The sequence below is a fragment of the Crocodylus siamensis genome, chromosome 2 (assembly GCF_052110815.1).
Source record: "Crocodylus siamensis isolate JL-2025a chromosome 2, ASM5211081v1, whole genome shotgun sequence".
In the NCBI taxonomy this organism is placed as follows: Eukaryota; Metazoa; Chordata; order Crocodylia; family Crocodylidae; genus Crocodylus; species Crocodylus siamensis.
Window position 1 is genome coordinate 179,501,395 of NC_143396.1, and position 19,219 is coordinate 179,520,613.

Below are 19,219 nucleotides of genomic sequence, written 5' to 3' on the forward strand. Positions count from 1 at the left end.
TTTACAGCATATCAGGGTGTTCTGTTTTAACTGTTTTGTGTATCTGTCCTATCTCACAATACACTCTGACCATGTGCTTTCAGCTAAGCAAAACAGAAGGCAAGTCTGAGGACCAGTGGTATGGGTGAGCATACATGTAGCAAAAGGGCAGTTAACTCCTATGGCAGCAAGCATGTATTGTATAACTCAGTCCTGAGAAAATGATGTATTGCACTCCCTGTGGGCATTTCTGGTAGCTGAATACAGGCCTGCTTTTATCCCTTGATCAGCAATCTGAGAAACTCACCTCTGGCCATATCTTAATGCTATCCCTGTGCCATCATTACAGCATGAAGTTACTTAAGCTTCGTTACCTTGGGTGCTGAGTTGAACTATAGCCAGTTCCCTAAATCCAGCTCATGCCGCAGGATATATATTGCAACACTAAAACATCAAACAGGTTGAGCCTTTCTGAACTATTTGCTGGAGAGATAAAGAAAATATAAAAGCTTGGCAAATTTTAATATTTCTTAGCATTTTCTAGCTCTGTACTGTAGTCCCCAGAGGAAAGGAAGCACTTGCTAATAAACTCTGGAGAGGTATCCCACAAGCAGAGAATCCCTTAAGTCTGTCTATTCCTATCCTAGGGTTTCTTTCCTTACCCTGAAGGAGCATTAAGGATAAGCTGAGGGCAAGAAAAGCAGCCAAACCAGGGGCTTTGTAACAGGTGTATCGCCTGATAGTTTCACATAGCCTTGTCCCAAAACCAAACAGAAGTTAGCAGCTCTGGCTGTTTTCCATCTTGAACTTTTGAGTTTGCTCATTTTCTCAAGTGAATCCATGTGAGACTCGATGGCTAGGATCAGACATTATACATAAGCCGGTACAAGTGATCAAAAACAAATTTAAACCTGTAACAGAAAAGAAGTTCAGTGTACAGAAACCTCTTTCAAAATGCCCCAAAGATGGACCTGGATGGATGTAGACTTAACTGATTAGGTAAAACCAGGCTAGCAAACTTCTGTCCCAGATACCCTTCTGACACAAATTAGGATGGAGTCCCCCTGCATCCCAGGATGCATTGCAGCCTCCATCAGGTTAAGTGGGCTAGCCTCCACACCAGCTTGCCTGCTCCAGCCCAGCCATCTGCCAGCTTTAGCCAACTGATGAGGGAAAGTGCATTCTGCTCATTAATGGTCCAGTGTATGCAGTTTAGAGAAAACTCTGTAGGTTGAATCAATTCCACCTTGAGCTTTTTGACTGTCTGCACTTAGCCAATGAGGGGTTTGCATGTATGCCACTGTGAAGAGAGACCTGGGGGGAAGACCATTCCTTCTGTACCCTACTTTCCCCAATTGCATCACTGTATGGGAATTTTTTATAGCATGGCTGTTAATAACAGAGAATAATGCCTTGCTTTCTAGGCCACATCCAGATGAGCAGAGCCATGCAGTATGTGGTGCTGCAGACATCTCTGGCACCACATACCACACATTCAGGTGTTCTTTGTGCTGTAAGGGAGCAGTGTAGGGGCTGCAGGGATGGGTTTTGACCCCTGGGTACCTAGAGATCAAAAAAACCTCACACACAAAAAAGCGGAGTGGTGCATGTGGGGCAGCACACACCGTTCAAAAGTGGAGCAAGGCTGGCCAGAGCCACGCTTCAGCTGCTGTCTAGACTCCAAGTGGCAGGGTCACTGCTGCTGCAGCCCCAGGACCCCAGGTAAGGCTGCTGGAGCTAGCCCAGTGCTAGCCCCAGCCTCCCTGGGGTAACTTGCCACGTGTCAGGGCGCATGGCACAGGCGTTCCCTGGGGACAGCCAGTGGCAGCACAAGATGTCCTACTGCTTGTTCTATCCAAGGAAACAAACGTCCGCACTCATGTGGCTGCAGTCCTAATGGTCAAAAAGAAAATACCAGGTTGGGGGGGGGGTTTGGTTTTTAACCAAAATCCCTTTGCACTGTTGCTAGGATACAGTGTTTCATTTTAATTCCCATTTCCATCCCTTCACCCCACCTGATTGCATTCCTCCATAAATTAGCACCACTGGTGTTTTTTGCCAGACACTGCTTTCAGTTCAGAGTGGCGAGACAGATTAATGCCTCTCAGGGAGTCCAAAGAGTTTTGATGGAGAGAAACACCAAGCTCAGAATTCTTCCATCTCTTTAGGAAAATGAGAACACTTGTTCAAAAGGAAAAGAAGCAACATTGCAAACAGTGGTCCTCTACCTTTTTAGACCCCAGAAAGTGCCAGCTCTTGGCTTGCATGTGTTTTTTGACTATGGAAAAATAATAAAGCAGCTCTTCTGTTGCAAAGAACTGACAGCAGGTCAGAAGGCTTTTGGCATTCTGGATTCCTATTCGAAATCTCTGGGTTTATCTTATGAATTGCATATTGGTGTTTGAACACCTAACTGTGCTGATACTACATGACACCTTGCAGCACCCTTCAGAGAATCTCCTGACACCCCAAAGTACCACAGCATCCTGGTTGGTCTGGAGGCAAAGGTCTGGCACCAGGCTGAGGTTCAGAAGATCTGGACTCTATTCCTGCCTCAGCCACAAGCTCCCTAGAGGAATTGGCTTGGTCAGCTCACATAACTTCTCTGTCTCAATTTCTTTATCTGTAACAGTGAGAAAATGCCAACAACTTTCCTGACAGGAGCATTGTGGGGATGCATTGACTAGAACATTGTGAAGAGCTTAAGTACTCTGGTGGTTAGTGCTGTAAAAAGACTGTAGGGAGTTAAAATAAGATGTGCTTTTGAAAATACATACACCTCTGCCACTGGTTTATTTTGCAGCCTTGAACAAGGCATCTCTTATTTCTAAACTTCATTTTTCCCACCTGTAAAATGGGTATAATACTTTATATGTTTGCTGTGTAAACAGTTAGTTCACATTCTTGATGGGTTAAAAAGGTGGGCAGCTGCTCATTCCTTCACATTACATCGTTTAGTTGTTTTTTCCTGTTAGGTTAGTTTGGTATGTTTTTATTCGTTGTAGATATTTTTCTGTGTGTTTGATATACCTGATTTTACGAGGTTAAAGGTTTCTCTCTAGAATTTGAGAGCCTCAGAGCCGAGCTTGTCCTTAAGAGTTTGGAAAGAGCCTAGTATATAGCAACTATTGCAAATAATAATACTAAAAAGATCTAGATACTGAAACCTAACCACTAAAGCAGGTTTCTCCAACATGAAAGACCTAATTCAGGAAGGCATTTAAAGAAGCCTATCACAATTTAGGATTGTAGTTAGATGCAAGTTTAAAATTTGATATGTGTTTAAACCGCAGTGATTTCAGTAAAAGTTAAGCACATGTGTGAGTGCTGTCCTGACATAATCACCTTCCTAAATTGGAGCCTAAAAAAGCAGGACAATGCAAAATGCTTAACAGGACAGGACTGGGGTGTTTCATCACATTGGGAAATCCTAAGTGCTGAGATGTTGCAATACAATCTTATTTCTGCTCCAGTTGATCTCAATGGCAAATTTGCTCTCGACTTCAGTGGGAGCAGGATCTGACCCTTGTAATGTATATTTCATGGCAGCTTGGTTATACCACTCTCTAATTAAGGTTGAGGTGTAATATAATGTGCTGTGTTGTGGAGGTTCCCTTTTCCTCAAGGTGAAGATGATGGAATGATGGAAATGAAGGTGAAAAAGCTCAGTTAGGTCATCTTATCCCTTCCCCAGGAGGCTACAGGATACTCTTCCCTGGGTTATATTTCCCACTGCTTTAAGCAGTCCAGTTTTCAGTGCTTTAGCAAAAGGGATCCCACTGCTTCACGTAGGAGATTATTCTTCTGTCTAATAGAGCTCACTAGCATGAAATAATTTCTGATACTTAACCTAAATTTTCTTTTGCTGAATTTTATCGTGTTACACAGATTTATGACTTCAGACCATGCTAAATCATTCCTTTTCTCTGCCCCTCCCCCTTGCTGTTTATACCCTTCAAATAGTTTAAATCAATTTACAGTTTATTTGGGATCTAAATAACTGTAAATGATAAAGTTGTGAAATGCTTTAAGAAACGAAGTATTCAATAGGACAGAGTAATGAGAGCTCAGACATTGCCAAAATCTTCTGTGTTATTAGGTGTAACAACACAGGGAGAATATAATAAGAAACCAAGCAGGAGCTTTTTAATATATATCAGTAGTTTAAAATAAAGATTCTCAAAGCAGAAGGGGGTTAATGTGACTGGAAATTTAGTCTAGTTAGCCCCATCCCTCTTGCTTCCCTGTCCTATCCCAGTCTTACATTTTTACCTTCTCCTTCTCCTACTTTGCAACTCTTACCCTGCTGAAGAAGAAAGCTTTTAAATAGGAAGAATTTAATGGTGACTCTGACGCTTTCTTGAGTGCATAGCTATGATGTTACATGTGTTTAGCCAACATTCATCTTATTCTTCTCTATGTATCAGGCTTTTCAAGTCTGTACAAAATCCCAATGTGCTAGACAGCAAATTTAGGCAGTCTTACTAGGTGCAGTGGCCTTGCCTGCCCTACATCCCTGCAGTTGGAAACCCCTACAATAATACAGTATATTCTTTTCCTTGATGACTGTTTGCTAAGACTTTTTAAACTGCTTTCCAGTTTGCTTTTGGGCTTTCATAATAGGCTCAAAGTTACCCAAAGGAGTTGTCACTGAACTTCTACTAGGGACTTAGCAAGTGCTGGCAATGAACTGTTTATAAAATACAGCGTATAGCTGCATTCAGGCAGTTTGAAGCATGTCTGTTATTTCTAAGTCTACCTGTGTTGTGAATCATTTCTTTCTTTCCCCCAGTTTCCTCCAAAGAGTAGATCCTTTGTGGAAAATAGTATCATTGATGCCCTCTACTCCAGAGATATATTTCTGAATCATTTTTCTAAGTCTTGTACCAAGTAACTTATTCTCTTCTTGGAGGAGAGGTACCTCCCAAAGTGGGCAACTTCATGCTTCATAAAATTGGTATGTGACGCCAGTATGGCCTTTGAAAAATACATTCATTGACTGAGGGTGTAGATGCACAAAGAGTTTACTGTGGGTCAAAAAGGTCAGGCTTTACCATGTGTCATCTGCTCCGTGGTTACTGCCCATGGAGCAATACATTCTTACTCTGGGTAAGTGAAAACTAACCTATGGTAACCTACTTCTGTTTCATTGAGAGCTAAGCTGGCATAGTTTACCTTTTACTTCCTGAGGGATAAGAGCATGCATATGGGCTGGTACCCAAGACTAGCCAACATGTTGTAAGTCCTTTCCTTTGTTTTTGCTTTGTTCACATGCCTATATAGGAGGGGTCCCTTGGAAAGCATTAATCATACATATTTGGTTCAAACTTTATGTGGCTAATTATAGCAAGACGGATTAATCCCCCTTGTTGCTAATTCTCTCACTCCTTTGCTCCCTTTGGATAGTGGCGGTGCTGTTACTGCTAAGTCAGTCCTCATCCCAAACAACCCAGCATCTAAGTATCTTTGTGTATCCATTAAGGTTTGCTACTACATTTCCTGAATCTGATAATTGGCAGAGAAAAAAGCAGGAGCATCTTCCTTGATCATTAGGGAGAAAGCAAAAGGGCAAAAAAGATTGAATCGATGGAAATATTACATAGCTTAGTGTTTCTGGAGGCTATGGTAGGGGATTCATAGTTTGGTGGATAGATAGCTTTGCCTGTTACAATGATGTTTTATTGCTGCACAATGAAACATTTCTGTTACTGAAGCATCGTAGGTTATTGGTATTTTTGTTTTGTAACAAAGTATGAGCGAAATGAGACTGGTTTAACTATGGATATGGAAGATGTCAGACTCTTATCAGTCTCTGTGAAAGTGACACTGGATTACTGCGTAGTGACACTTGCTCCGTGGCTTGTGTGTCATATTTGCATGGATAACTTGTCAAAACTAGTTTCTGCTATCCAAAGCCCTGAAGCACCAACCTGGCTCATGAGACCCAGGCTGTCATCTTCCTGCTTCATACATCATTACAAACAGCCCGAGGACAAAGGAAGAACAGTTTGGGATTCTGAATGATGATTGCTGGTCAGGATACAGGAAACCTTAGCTTGGGAAGAGTAAGGTCTACCCTTATAGGAGATGATAAAGTAAACTTAGTATGACTACTCATTTTTCTTCTCTCATGCTATATACATTTCTGCTCCCATTTTATTTGGTGTTTTTATGAACAGCCACCCCTGCTCTCTAACTTTTTCAGTTGTGGTGGTAGCCTTGGATATGGGGTTTGTGTTCCTTTCCCAGCTCCTGCCGCTTAGGCTAGAAACAGACTTTGTAGATGGAGTGTGATCAGCTGTGCTACAATATGTCATGGCCCATCTCATCATTCTCCGAGGACATTTACAGACATCCCCAGTTTCTGGGAAAACCTGATTGCAAATGCATTCCCTATGCTGGGAAGCGGGGAAGTCCCCTGCAAGGGATTTCCTCTAGTGCACCTGCAAGTGTGGAGGGGGGGAAACTCCCTTAGGGGTCCCCCCTGCTCTGCATTTGCAGGTGCATGTGGGGAAATCCCTCTGCTGAGGGATTTTGCTGCATGGAGTGTGTTTCTGGGAGTAGTGCAGGGCATAGGTTGCAAACACCGAGCGGGGACCCCCTGTATAGGAGTTCCCCTATCTGTGTTTGCAGGCACAAACAGGGAAATTTCCTGGAGAGGCATTCTCCTGGTTCATGTCTGCAAACAGATAACACCCATTTCTAGACACTCAGCCCAAGGCCATGACTTTCCCTGCTTACCCAGATGCATTCCTGGGGGGGACACGTCTGGGTAAGTGGGGAAATTGAGGCAGGAACTTCCGTGGCTCGAGAGGCCTGATCTTGCCTGGGAATTCCCATGATGCGCAGGATCTGGCCCCCCAAGCCCACAGAGCACCTACCTTTGGGCAGCTGAAGACTACAGGCAGCTTCACACTGCTCAGGCTCTCTGGCCATAAACAGACAGACATGGGCGGTAATAAAGTGGCTCAGGCTATTATCTTATGTTGCATTCACAAATTTGATCATTTGTGGTGTGACAGAAAGGATGGGCATCTGTTTGCTTTCATTTTGTGCCACCATAAATTCTTTTATGGCAGCACAGAGGTGTCATCTGTTCCCATCCTTAGTCCACTCTACAGATGAGCTACATTTGACCACAACTGTTAAAACAGTTGCTTTTCAAATGCACTCTTATGAGGGGGGATGCTGTCTTTTGTGGAAAAGCCCATGGAAAGGGGCCTGGCAAGCAGGGGAAAACTGCCCCCCAGATCATCCCGTTGGATGCATTAAGGGGAACAAGCCATCAAGATTTGTCCAGTTCCAGAAAGAGCAAGGTGTTGCACATCCAGAACCTGCAGGTGCCCTGCTTCCCCACCATGTCTGAACGCTGTACCCCACCTATAGCTTCTGATTTGCATGGCTGTGGTGGAACCTGGGGCACACTTTCTCCTTGAAGCCTTCTCAAGAGGGCTTGCCTGGCATGGAAGAATCTCGATGAGAAAGGTATTGCAGTCCAAGTCTACATAAGTTATTGAATGGATTGCAGGTTCTCAAGATAGACCACAGTGGACTTAAGCATTCCTCTCAGCCCTGTTATCTCTCGGATGCTGCTTTATAGCTAGCTAATGGCAGTTCCCTGGAACACGGAGTGCCTTCAGGCTTCCAGAAGGGAGAGGGGAATGTGTTGCACTAGAAGCAGTTGACCCACACTCCCACCATGACGTGTGCACTTTTGTGCTGCCAGATTCACACATCATAAGATGATAGAAAAATAGGACTGGAAAGGACCTCCCAGGGTAATCAAGGCCAACCCCGTGCTCAAAGCAGAATCAGCCCTGACTAAATTATCCCAGCTGAGTGTCTGCTCTCGAAAGTTTCCAAGCAGGGTGATCCCACAAGTTCTCTATGTAGCCTGTTCCAATACCTGACCACTCTCATAGTCAGAAATTCCTCCTAATCTCCAATGTAAATTTCCCCAGCTGCAGTGTAAGGCTGTTGCTCCTAGTCTTGCCCCCCTACAACCACAGAGAAAAGTCAACCTCCATCCTCTCTATAATTACCCTTCAGGTATTTGAAGACTGTTATCAAATCCTGCCTCGGTCTTTTCTCCGGGCTAAATAACTCTAGTTCATACCCACTTTCCTCAAGTTTTGATCTGAGGTCCCTAATCATCTTTGCCCTACACTGAATTCTTTTCAAACTGTCCACCTCTTTGTTGAAGTGTGGGACCCAAAACTGGACACAGTACTCCAGTGTGGCCTTACCAGTGCTGAATAAAGCGGAAGATTCATTTTCCTTCAATTTGCAAGTGACACTCCTGTTAATGCAACCGAATATGTTGTTGGCTTTTTATAACAGGACCACACTGTTGGATCATATTCAGCTTATGGTCTACTGTAGTCCCTAGGTCCTTCTCTGCACTATTACAACCTACCTAGTCACTCCCCAGTCTGTATTTGTGCATGAATTTTTTCCATCCTAAGTGCAGGACTTTGCACTTGTCCTTGCTGAATTTCATCTGTTTGATTATGGAACATTTCTCTACCCCTATCCATGTCATTCTGGATCCTAGCCCTGCCCTCTAGAGTATCTGCACATCCACCCAACTTGGTGTCATCTGTAAATTTGTTAAGCATGCATTTGATCCCACCATCCAAATCATTAATGAAGATGTTGAACAATACCAGACTCAGGACAGACCCCTTGGGAATTCCACTTGATACCTCCTTCCAGCAAGATATTGAGCCACTGAGTGCTACTTGCTGAATCAAGGTCTAAATCTTGCACTGACTTCAGTATGGTCAGGATTTGACCCTGTAGAAGTATAAACGGTTTAAACCCCAAAATTCCCTCTTCCCCCTGAACTTTTCAGATCTGAATCTTAAATACCTGATTTTGTTTTTCTCAGAACAAATCCCCTGCTTCATTTTCTTTGTCCTTCTTTGTGTTTGTACATCTAAATAATTCATCTGAATTCCTCTGTTGCCCTCTTTCAACTTCAGTGGTTCAGTTCAAACAGGACCCAAGTTTGAATCCCTTTCGACTTTGATCCCATTTTTTTTAACAACCATATTTTAACTGAAAAGTTCTGCAAAACCAAAAGCACCCAGTTCCTGCCTTCCACCCCCAATATAGTGCCTTCCTATACAGATTGTATGAGGGAACAATGCATAATATGTCATGCTTGAATTGCGTCATAAGATGAACTCCACTTCTGTTCCTTTGCAATCTATGGAGGCTGCTATGATCATCAGAATAGGAGCCTCCCCCCCAAGGAGAATGCAAGTTCCTTTCTCATCTCTTACTCCAGCAAAACTGTAAGGAGCTGGGCCGTGAGATCTGACTGATGTAAGATTCATGCTCCATAGGGCTGGAGGGGAAAAACTGCATTTCGGTCAGAGTGTGTTGGAAGAGTTATGTATAAGGAGTGGGCAGAAGAGGCCCCTGCTGCATACTTCAAAGAGTTTTCCCTCCGATTCATGAATATCCTTTTGAAGGGAATAAGAACAACACTAGTACCACAAACACAAATCCCCGCAATGTTAATAAAAGGCCTCAAGCCTCCAGTGTATTAATTACTGTAAAGAAAGAGCAAAATATGCATTTATTTTATTTCTAATTAAAATTAAGAAAGCAACTGAAAATTACATTTTGAAAGATTCCTTTGAATTTTACAGACTGTTCTGTGGGCATCTTTCCCCCCAAGTTAATTTTTTTAAATCTGATTACTTTTTTGTCATCTAAATCCAACCAAAACAGAATAAATGCTTCAGTCTGAATGTCGCATGTGCCAAGGATGAGAAATAGGGCTAATATATATATGTTTTTCTTTTAACACATGTTGCAGCTAGTGAGTAAGAGAGAGAAAGAGACTGAGATTTAAAACTCTGAGGCTATAGGTACTTTTTTTTTTTTTACATAATGAAGCATTGTTTGTATTCTCTTAGCAACTACAATTCCCAAACATAAACCAAAATCCCATTCTGCTGTGATCTATAGTCACAGAACGAGATGCTCCCTGCCTCAATAGCTTGCAGTCTAAAGATTTTTCCATATGTGAAAAAGAAAGTGTATTTTAGATAAGTACATTTCAGGTTTCCCTGTTGTAATCAAGTGGAATGAGAGAAACTGTTCTCACTGTCTTTAACTCAGGTCTTTTGCTTGTACTCCTGAGAACCACGCTCCTGAAACGGCTGGGCAACACCATGTCCCTTATGCAGAGAAGTCTTTAGGGTCATGGTCTAGCCTTAAGTTTGTCGGACACTTCTGGGACTTGTTGTCGCAGATGGAATTACTTTGTCAGACATGTTCTTTCTAACTAGAACAGGGTCAATGCTATGCCCCCATCAGATGAATCAGGCCTTTTAAATCTTCTCAATCCAGTACCAGAACTGTTTTGTATTCCCGCATTTTTTGGGTATGGATTGCTATCCAGGTTTGATTTGACTTTTGTCATCGTACCAAAAAAGTCTAAAGGAGGTGGGGGAAAGGGAATTTGTTAGCCTATCAACTCAAACAGCATCACAGTGCAACTACGGCTGAACAGTTCAAAATTCCTATGACAATTTGCACATTTTACAGCCAGTAATAAATACTCAAAAGTTCCTGACATGGGAAGTCCCTGTACTTCTCAGAACATATAGCATGGAACTGCCAGTTGATTTAGGTAACAAACCATGCTTTGAATCACCAAATTCAGTATTTTTAATGTTAAGGGAATTGTTTCTAGTAAACATAGGAAAGTACTGCAGATGTAAAGTTGCCAAGCTCTTTTATCTTTAGGTTAAAAAAAATAATTTATTTATTTATTTATTTATTTACCTTCCACATAACGCAGTTCTGTCACATGCATGAAACTAATCATGTATTTTAGCCTTCAGTTGTTCTTCTTTTTCCTTTTTAGGGTTTTTTTTCTGGTAGGAATAAAAAGGGACCCTGAAACCATAAAAACATTTTTAACATCTCCAAACCAGGAGGAGGAGGTGGCTGAAATCTTCTTTAAACAGAGGGTGTATGCCTCCAGATAACAGGACTTGGTTCCCATGGTGGGGTTTAATTATTAGGATCTCTGCTGGGGTTAGGAACAAACTTTCAAAAAGCCTGAGCCTAAATGGATTCAGTCTTTGCAGGTTAGTCTAACCTGCAGAGAGTGAACTGGTTTGCAAGTGAATGGACGTTTGGCACATGCCTGCAGTGGCTCAAGCCAGAAGCCCAAAGGTGCTAGAGCAGCCCTCCCTGCCGTGAGGAAGGTGAGCTGAGGATGGGGGTGTGGCCAGGCCCTGACAGGCCTGCCCCAAAGGGTGTCTGACAGCTAGGAGCAATTCGGGCACACAGGGCTTCCTGGTCCCAGAGGAGAACTCTTTACCCTCCTCCCTCTCCCCCACTGCCACGGGGCTGGGGGTGGGGGCTGTTTGGTGCTTCTCCCTCCTTCTCCCCTGCCCTTGCAGTGGGGTGGGGAGGGGGCTTTGTGAGGCTGCATGGCTCCAGAGGGAGACTCTTCCCCCTGCTTCTCCCCCATTGCTGCAGGGTGGTGGTGGGGGTACTTTATGGGATGCTGCCCAGCCCCAGAGGGGAAATCTTTCCCCCACTACTCCCCCCCTTCCTCCCCCAGGACAGGGGAAGGCTCTGCTCCATTTTGGGGGGGAACTCTTCACCCTTCTCCTCCTCTCCCCCCGAGGGGCAGCGGGAGCATGGAGCTCAGCTGGGCGGTGTGTGGGGTGTGAGGGAGGGTGGGAGGTGTAGGGACTCCCACACACTCCCCCGCATGGTGTGCAGCCCCCACTGCCTGGCAGAAACAGCGGGGAGGTCAGGGTGCTCGTGCCTGGCACAGGCACGGCTCCAGCCAGTGCTGCACAGAGGGGGAGGGAGCAGAGCCTGCCTTATCCCTGTGGCCCTGAGCCTCCAGCAGGGAAAACCCTGCAGTGGAGCCAACTGCTCCCCCTGCTCCCCACTGTGCAGGTTCTGTACTCTGCTGAGAGTGGAGGGAGCCCTGCCTGCCTTCTTCCCTGCAGTGTCCAGCACAGGGCTCCCCCTCTGTGAGTGTGGAGTTGCAGGCACAGTGTGGAGCTGTGGGGAAAGGGGAGGAGGAGGAGGAAGAGTGCCCATCCAGCATGAAACAGGACCCCCCCCTCCCAACCCTGTGGGACACCCAACCCAGCATGGCCTCATTAAGGTGAAGGGGGCAGGGAGAAGGGTTAGTTCCTCCCTCTGTCCCTTCCCTGCAGCTGGGGTCTACCAGCTCCAGGGGGCACCGCTGCAGCCCCCTCCCCTTGGCTCTCCGGTAGATAGACTGACCATGGCTGAGGTGGGGGAAGGAGGGAAGAATTAACCCCCTCCTTATCCACTTTGCCTAGACAGGGCCACGTTGGCCAGTGTCTCTGCTAGGGCTGGTCCCTGCTCTGGCTAGAGCGCAGAAGGGCAGGGTCAGCCCTGCAGCTGGAGCAGAGAGCCCCACCCAGCCCAGAGAGCATGCCAGGATGCTGGGGGTATCTGGTTTATTTTAAACCAGCAAGGGGTCTAAGACAGACATTGCATAAACCAGTTTTGAGGCAAATCAGTTAAGTCTGTTTCTACATTCAACCAGGTTTATCTCAAATCGGTTTTAACCATTTTGAAACTGGCTTATGGGCACTGAATGTCTGTTCTGTTACAGGTTTAAACCAGTTTCTGATCACTTAAACTGGTTTATGTGTAAATTCTGTCCCTAGCCTGGGAGAGAAACAGAACCATGCACAAGCAGGCCAGCAAATTCCCAGACCGTGTTGGAGACAACTCTTTGCTACATATGGTTGAGAGCCCAACCAGTAGGGAAGCTCTTCTTGACTACTGCTCAGAAACATGGAGGAATTAGTTGAGAATGTTAAGGTGAAAGGTAACTTGGATGACACTAGCCCTGAAATGGTAAGCATTCCAGGTTCCAAGGAGAGGGAGAAAGGAAAGAAAGCAGAAGAATAACAACAATGGACTTCAGAAAAGTAGACTTTAATGAACTCATGAATCTGGTGGGCAGGATACCCTGGGAAGCGAGTCTGAGGGGAAAAGGAGTCCAAAAAGCTGGCTGTACTTTAAGGAGGCTATATTAAGGGTGTAGGAGCAAGCTATCTCTGAGAGGCAAAAGAATAGGTAATGCAATAGGAGGCCAACCTGGTTAGAGGTCAATCTCCTCAAAGATCTGAAACTCAAAAAGAAATCTTACAATAAGTGGAAACTTGGTCATAGTACTAGAGAAGGGTATAAGAGTATATCATGGGTATGCAGGGAGAAAATATGAAGGCCAGAGTGCAACCTGAAATGCAACTGGGATATAAAAGGCAATAAAAAGGGATTCTATAGTTATGTCAAAGTAAGAGGAAGACTAGATATTCCATAAGTCCCTTATGAAATGTAGAGAAAGCCAAAGTATTGAATACCCTTTTTAGTTTGGTTTTCACAAATAGGGACAGCTACCAGCTGACAAGTGCAGTTGGCAGCAGAGATAGGGAAGGAGACAAACTGCCTAGGTTAGGAATTACTCAGAGAAGCTAGGTGCTTTCAAGTGGGCAGGACTGGATGGTGTAACGTGGGTGTCCCCCTGGGGCCAGTCCAATCGTTGGCCCACCCAGTTGTCTCTGAGCTAACTGCCTGCTTACCTCTCCTGCCACACCTTGATGATAACAATCTGAAGAAGTCAATAAGACGGGAGGCTGCCTGTTTATGTGCCCTGATGCCAGGGGCCTGTGTACACGGCTCTGACCATCCCTGTACCATTACCCATGCCTCACAGATGGCATCCATGTTTCTCCAGTGCGTGACACTGGGACACAAGCTCCAGAGTCTCACATGAGATTCTCACTCCTCACTGAAGCTTGTAGTCCCAGTGCCTTCTCACTGGGCTCTCTGTTGTTCTTCACCCAGGGCTCCCTGCCCCTACCCCTTCAGGGCTCCAAGCTCTATCCCCACTCTGGGCTCCCAGCCCTTGCCTTACACTGGGCACATAATCTGTTATCCCCTTGCTCCAGGAGCTTCACTCCTAACTCCCCAGAGGTTTAGGGTCCCAACCCTCTGGAGCCTCACTGTGGGCTCCCTACTGCAGCATCAGAGCTTGCCATGAGTCTGGGTGCCACCTCTGGCCACTTCACCTGTCCAGGACCCCACCTTGGAACTCATGGTGACTCTGGGCCCTGGCTTTGTCCTTTGGGGTGCGCTCTGCTAGTCTTTCCCCTCCACAGGGTCACTCGCAAGGCAGGCAGTGGGGGCTGAGGCTTTCTGGCACCCCATACTCACCCTTCACTGCGGAGGCCCCAGGTATAGCGTTTCGTGAAAGCTTCTGTGCCACAAGCAGCCCCACTACACTATCCATCCCCAGCAGGGTGTAGCTTTAGGTGATGCCCCAGGGTCAGGAGCCTCCTGCCATCCCCATAGCTCTTGCCCTTACCTCCAAGTTGTCATGAGCAGCAGCTCCAACTGGGTGGTGTTCTTCCAGCTGCTAGCAGCAGACTGCTGGCCTTGCTGCTCAGGGCCCTGTTCTTATAGTGCAAAGCTGGGCCCTATTCCCCAATCAGGTTATTAGGCTGGATTGGGGAGAATAGCCAGCTGCAGGTTGCTTTGCCTAAGAGTAATAGAGCACACCCTGTGCTCTGTTGCAGATGGGATGCACCCAAAGGTACTGAATGAATTCACTTGGGTAATTCTGTAGCAATTGGCTATCCTCTTTAAGTATTTGTGGAGGTTGGGTAAAGTCCTGGCTGACTGGAAAAGGGCAAACATGCTGTCTGTCTTTAAGAAAGGGAAGTAGGATGTTCTGGGGAACTACAGACTAGTCAGCCTGACCTCAGTACTTGGAAAAATTATACAGCAGGTATTCCTCAAGGAATCCATTGTGAAGCACCTAGAGGAGAACAAGGTGATCAGGAACAGTCAGCATGGATTCATGAATAAAAAGTCATACCTGACCAATCTAATTTCCCTATATGATAAGGTGACAGGGTCTGTAGTTGTGGAGAAACAGTGGGTGTGATATACCTTGACTTTAGCGAAGCTTTTGACATTCTCTCACAACCTTCTCATTAACCAGCTAAGGAAATACAGACTAGATGAAACTACTGTGGGGTGGAATCCCCAACTGGTTGGATTATCAAACTTCACAAGTAGTCCTCAATGACTCAGTGTCTAGTTAGGAAAAGATATCAAGTGGGGTTCCCTAGGAGTCTGTTCGGAGTCTGGTCTTCATTAATGATTTGGATGATGGGACTGAGGGCGCACTTACGATATTTGCAGATGACACCAAGTTAGATAAAGTTGCAGATACTCTGAAAAGTTGGGCTAGGGTCCAGAATGATCTGAATAGATTGGAGAAATTATCCAGAATCAGTCAGATGAGATTCAATAAGTACAAGTGCCAAGTCCTGCACTTGGGACAGAATAATTGCATGCACAAATACAGACCAGAGGATTAGTGTCTAGACTGTAGGACAGCAGAGAAGGACCTGGGGGTTGCAGTGGATCATAAGCAGAATGAGAGCCAAGAGGGTGCTTTTGTTGCAAAAAGTGTCAACAGCATCCTGGGTTGTATTAACAGGAGTGCTTCTTGTAAATCAGGTGAGGACTTGCCAGTGCTGAACAGAGAGGAAGACTAACTTCCCCTGGAGTACTGTGTCCACTTTGGGGGCCTCACACTTCAAGAAAGATGTTGACAGATTGGGCAGGGTCTAATGGAAAGCAAGAACAACAACAAAAAAGTTAGAGGCCTGGGAAATGTGACTTAATAGAGGCTAGGCTGAAGGAGCTAGGGCTGTTTAGTCTGGGGAAGAGAGTGCTGAGAGGGAGATTTGATTAAAAAACTTTCCAGTACCTGAAGGGTGGTTGTAGAGAGGACAGAGACTGGCTTTTCTTCATAGCTGTAAGAGACAGGACTGAGAGCCATGGTCTCAAACTGTGGCAGAAGAATTTTAGATTAAAGATTAGGAAGATCTTTCTAACTACAAGGGTGATTTTAGCATTGTAACAGGCTACCTAGAAGTGTTGTGAAATCTCCATCCTCTAAAGTTTTCAAGACCAGGTTAGACAGACACTTGCCTAGGGTAGTTTAGCTAGGGATGATCCTTCCTCGAGCAAGGGTCTGGACTAGATGACCTCATGAGAGCCCTTCTTGCAGTCCTAGTATGTTTTATGATCCTCCTCCTTGCTCCCTCTCCTTTTTTTTCTTGATTTACGTTTAGATGTGCACGTATGCGTCCAATCAGTACATAGCCGAATCACCAGGCTCAGTCTATATGTATAACCTTATGTGTCCATAGGGCAGAGGCAAGGCAAAAAATGGCCATGCATATGGTTGGAAAACTGTCATTTAGATGTACAAAGGGAAATAGCATTCCAAGTTGTATGCATTCTGTGGCACGTGGCACATTTAGAGGGGCGAGTTTCTCCAGCCCTTTTTAGGGGACTGCTTCACAGGCAATAGAATGAACTGGATGGGAGTGTGAGTATGCACGTGCAAAAAATTTCTTAGTATCTCAGACTGTGATGATAGAAAATTACAGACCAGTAAATTCAGCAATACACAGGGGATGTTCTCAACGTAATGAAGCACTGCTTGGCATAATGTTTGGGCCAGAGTTCCCATGTCCCTTGGCTAGAGCCCTGGCACAGAGGTAATTACACAAGTATACTAGTGGTCTGAATATAGCTTGCATATGTGGTGGCCCAAATGCATGAAGTTATGTTATTTGAGTCACTAGAGAAAAATGCATTTAGATTCTGGATTCCTCCAACAAATCTCATAGCAGTTTAATTTTACTAGAATTGTTGCCTTAGGGCAAGGTCTGTGCTTCTCAGAAAGAAAAATGTTTAAAATATTTTTAAAATCCCCAACCTTGCTTATCTTCCACCCCATTATGAAGGGAGGGCTGTTTCCTATGAGCCTTAAAAGTCCAAATGGCTTCTTCAGGTCTTCCTCCTAATTTTCTGAATTTTATCATCTAGTCTGGTAACTTTGCGAATTATTATGGGATCAGTGATAACTGACCTCTGTGTCTGCATTTCAGACACCATGTATCCCTCACTACAGAGTGCTTGCAGTCTGTCTGTAGAGAAATTAAAAACATCTCACCAGTAGTTTAGGGCATTCTGATATCCTTACTAGTACTGATTAGCATCTTTCCAAGAGAAATCCCCCTGAGTTCAATGGGAATGTTAATAAAGTACTATTCAGTGTGAGGAAGAATATGACAACTTGGCTTTCTGCAAATAACTTAAATGATTAATATATCTGAGAAAACCCAGAATTCTAGCACATACATGAAACTTGATAGTCCTACATTTTGGTCTTTGGGGGCATGTCCAGATGAGTGTGCCCGTGCAGGGGCATACATTTCCTGTGGCACAAATAGCAGTGGCACATATTTCTTCCACTTGTTTGTGCCCCCGGGAATGCCCCTGCACGTGGGAATGCTGTGACGTGTGAAATTAGCTTGGGTGGGATAGAGGCGGTTACAGCCAGAACTTGAGCTGGTCCCAGAAGCCTTACCAGGGGTCCTGGGGACCTCCTGGGTCAGCAGTGATGCCGATCCAGTGGTATGGAGCCTGGATGGCCACCAGAGCATGGCTCTGGATGGCCAGGCTCCGTTTCTAGTGGCTCATGCTATTGCTACGTGCACCACACCGCTCTTAAGGGTGATTTTTTTTTTTTTTAATTTTTTTTTTACATCAGGATCTCCCTGTGTCAAATTTTGGCACAGCAATGCAAATTAGCAGTGCAGTGAGCATGCGTGCTGTGTACAGTTTGCAACACCTCAGACCGCACGTGCGTACTTGTCTGGATGTACCCCAGTTGTTGTATTTTTTTCCTTTTTTTTTGTTTAATTTGAGGGAGTAAAATAGATCAGAAATCATGAAATACAGACATTTCATAAGGAGGAAACAAAGCTAAATTCACTGAGTAAATAATTCATTGTGGACAGTTCATTCAGCTCTACTTCTGACTTCCAGGCTACATGATGATCTCTGGTTTTTTGGATCAAATAATCATGTGTCTGCCATATGAATAGGCAAAACCAGTCGGCCCATTTTTTTCTCCTCTGTGGACCTCTTTATTCAGTCAATTTTCTGTAATGAATTTTTGTTCTTGGAATAACAAGCACATTCAAATTGACTAAGGCAGGGTTACCTGATCTAAATGTCCTGCATTACTGTAGCGTTAGTGGTCAAGAATTTTAGGATTTGTTTTTTGAGCTGATTTTAGGATCAGGTAACCTTGTGACCTCAACTAGAAATGCTTCTGCGTAAGAGGAATGTTAGTGCTGCAGCATGTTTTAGGGGAAAAGGCTCTTTATCTGAGATGTTTGTTCTACTTGCTTCTAATGTGCCATTAATGGTGCATCTTGTTGCATGTCAGCTGTTTTTTAGGCTTGTCAGTTAAAGTAGAAAACAAAAATAATGGAAAACGAGTAAAGCTAATGGGATCAAAAGTACATTTAAAAACACTTTTTAAGCGTTGTTTTGAGAAATGGTTGGTGCTACCAGCCATGTTCTTGGATAAAAGAAATAGTGAAATCAATCAAAGAGAGCAAATGGGAGACTGAAAACATTATTTATACATTGGTTGAAGATGGTTGCCATCATATATTGTTTATATTTCAGTAGCATCTCAAGACCTGTGGAGAAAAAAGCGCCGTTTTGTTAGTAAGACAACACATAATTAGAGAGAGATGCTACCTGGAGGAATTCGCGGTCTAAACGGACAAAACAGAAAAGTTTGGGAGGAGACACAGAGGTTCCAAGAGGTGAAGTGACTAGCTAGAGATCATACAATGGATCAGCAATTGAGCCAAGAATAGAGTTTTGGCCTCCTTCTGTCCACACCAGTGTCATACCTACTTCACCAATATGGCTACAACCTAGATACCTGACGTGTGGAAGATATTGACTTGTAGCCAATTTTTTTTTAAATGGAATCTTCATAATTTGACAAGGAGGAAGAAAGTTTTTTCCACCTGAAACTTGAGACCCTGCTCCTGCCTGTATGAGGTTATTTGCATTATCACAAAGCTCAGAGATACCTCATCACATAAAAAATTCCTGCCCAGAATAGCATTCCTATTTTTACTCTTCTGTGAAATATGAAGCATCATCCCAAAGGAAATATGACTCTACGTCCTGCTTGCCACCAAACAACTTCAGGGTAAAGAGACTATCCCAACTTTTTTCTGAGTCTAATCTGCATAAAATGAGCTGTTCCAAACAGGAGTTTTTACCACACCTTTAACTGTCCTATGAAATATTA

At 44.5% G+C, this 19,219-nt stretch overlaps 1 protein-coding gene across 3 annotated transcripts in view; it reads left to right on the forward strand.

The window, feature by feature from the left end:
- BRSK2 (BR serine/threonine kinase 2) overlaps positions 1-19,219 on the forward strand; it is a 483,239-nt gene that overhangs the window by 191,570 nt on the left and 272,450 nt on the right. The window lies entirely within an intron of this gene.